Here is a 3,119-nt window from a genome sequence, read left to right on the forward strand (position 1 = left end):
CCCCCTTCTGTTCCATCCATCCCATCCTCTCCAGCTAAAAAAGCATTCCAGCCTTTTCTAAGCCTTTTCCCTGCATAAGCCCAGAGGATGGATACATAGGATGGAGCCAGAACGGCCATAGAGTTAACATCAGGACCACCCCATATGTCAGCCCTGCACTCAGGCCCTATCTCAGGGGCTCCTGCTCCCTAGTGAGAGGAAGCACTGGCATCTAGTCAAGGTCATGTGCAGAATCTCACCCAAGGTGTCAGAAGACCAGAAACACTGCTCTGGCTTGCCAGCCAGCAGAGCTTCCCTGAACCCACACGGGCAGCAAGGGAACCCTTCTCCTCTGGCAGGGGAGCCAGGCCGGTGGGAGATTTGGGACATCCGGACAGCATGGTGCAGAGTCACCTGCCCCTGTCCTACCCCCAGCATCTTGGCCAGACAAAAGTACTTACAGATTCCCGTGTTCAGCTACTTGGTCTTGCTCTGCAGAAGGACATGGCAGCCCACTCCAGTATTCTTGCCTGGAAAATCCCATGGACGGAGGAACCTGGTAGGCTATAGTCCATGGGGTTGCAAAGAGTCAGACACAACTGAGTGACTTCACTTTCACTTTCTAGGTTGGTCATAATTTTTCTTCCAAGGAGCAAGTGTCTTTTAATTTCATGGCCACAGTCACCATCTGCAGTGATTTTGGAGCCCAGAAAAATAAAGTCTTTCACTGTTTCCATTGTTTCCCCATCTATTTGCCAACTTTTCCACTCTCCTCTTTCACTTTCATCAAGGGGGTCTTCAGTTCCTCTTCACTTTCTGCCATAAGGGTGGTGTCATCTGCATATCTGAGGTTGTTGATATTTCTCCCAGCAATCTTGATTCCAGCTTGTGCTTCTTCCAGCCCAGCGTTTCTCATGATGTACTCTGCATAGAAGTTAAATAATCAGGGTGACAGTATACAGCCTTGACACACTCCTTTCCCAAGTTTGTTGTTCCATGTCCAGTTCTAACTGTTGCTTCCTGACCTGCATACAGATTTCTCAGGAGGCAGGTAAGGTGGTCTGGTATTCCCATCGCTTTCAGAGTTTTCCACAGTTTATTGTGATCTACACAGTCAAACACTTTGGCGTAATCAATGAAGCAGAAGTAGATGTTTTTCTGGAACTCTCTTGCTTTTCTATGATGCAGCGCATGTCTGTACATTAGTCATTAGGATGTTCCTGTACATTAGTCACTAGGGAAGTGCAAATCAAAACCTTTGAGATACCACTTCATACCCACTAAGATGATTACAATACAAAAGATGAACAATAAGTGTGTTGGCAAGGATGCAGATATATTGGAGCAGGCATACATTCCTGGAAGAAAGGTAAAATGTTGAAGTTGCTATAGAAAAATTTGGCCCATTTCCTCAAATATTTCCTCAAAATGGTAAACATAGTTTACAATATGCAGTTAACAATATATTATACCAGAAGGGAACTGAAAGAGTGTGTCTGCACAAAAACTTGTATGCAGATGTTCACAACAGCATTACTCATAACAGCCAAAAGGACAAAAAATCCAAATGTCCATCAACTAATGAATGAATAATCAGAATGTGATATATTAATAGGATGGAATACTATTCTGCCATAAAAGAGAATGAAATACTGATGCATGCTACAACACAAATGAACTTCAAAAATAAGCTAAGTGAAAGAAGCCAGACACAAAAGCTACTTACTATATGATTCCATTTAAATGAAATATCCAAAAAGCAAATCTCCAGCAACAGAAAGTAATTATTCATTGCCAGGGGCTGAAGGGAGAAGGAAATGGGGAGTGATTGCTAGTGGATATGGGGTTTCTTTTGGAACAAAACATTCTGGAATTTGACTGTGGTTGATGGATACACAACTCTGAATATACTAAAAGCGACTACAAACTGTACACTTTAAAAGGACAAACTTTATGAAATTGCGTCCCAATAAAACTGTTACTTAAATAAAAAATAAAATCAGAGTAAAAACTTTATTTAGAAGTTAGTAGCAACTACATAATCAAGGATAAGGATCAGCAGAGATATTCCTAAAGTACAGTCTTCCTATAGTGACAAAAATGGGACCAGCAGAAATTCTACAAATGTTTCTTCAGTGTCACTATGGCAGGAGGCCCATTTATTAATGGTCATCATGAGATCCTAGAATAATTATCTTGAGCTAATAAATTTATATAATTAATTTTATCACTGTAGTAATTATTAATACCATTTACCAATAAGTAAAGTGAAGAGGGGAGAAGGCAATGGCACCCCACTCCAGTACTCTTTGCCTGGAAAATCCCATGGATGGAGGAGCCTGTTAGGCTGCAATCCATGGGGTCGCTAAGAGTCGGACACGACTGAGTGACTTCACTTTCCCTTTTCACTTTCATGCATTGGAGAAGGAAATGGCAACCCACTCCAGTGTTCTTGCCTGGAGAATCCCAGGAACAGGGGAGCCTGGTGGGCTGTCGTCTATGGGGTCACACAGAGTCGGACACGACTGAAGTGACTTAGCATAGCATAGCATAAAGTGAAGAGGAACTAAAAAGCCTCTTGATGAAGGTGAAAGAGGAGAGTGAAAAAGTTGGCTTAAAACTCAACATTCAGAAAATGGAGATCATGGCATCTGGTCCCATCACTTCATGCCAAATAGATGTGGAAACAGTGGAAACAGTGGCATATTTTATTTTGGGGGGCCCCAAAATCACGGTAGATGGTGATTGCAGCCATGAAATTAAAAGACGCTTACTCCTTGGAAGAAAAGTTATGACCAACCTAGATAGCATATTCAAAAGCAGAGACATTACTTTGCCAACAAAGGTCCATCTAGTCAAGGCTATGGTTTTTCCAATGGTCATGTATGGATGTGAGAGTTGGACTGTGAAGAAAGCTGAGCACCGAAGAATTGATGCTTTTGAACTGTGGTGTTGGAGAAGACTCTTGAGAGTCCCTTGGACTGCAAGGAGATCCAACCAGTCCATTCTGAAGGAGATCAGCCCTGGGATTTCTTTGGAAGGAATGATGCTAAAGCTGAAACTCCAGTACTTCGGCCACCTCACGCGAAGAGTTGACTCATTGGAAAAGACTCTGATGCTGGGCGAGATTGGGGGCAGGA

The sequence above is a fragment of the Bison bison genome, unplaced genomic scaffold (assembly GCF_000754665.1).
Source record: "Bison bison bison isolate TAMUID 2011002044 unplaced genomic scaffold, Bison_UMD1.0 scf7180017864112, whole genome shotgun sequence".
NCBI lineage: Eukaryota > Metazoa > Chordata > Mammalia > Artiodactyla > Bovidae > Bison > Bison bison.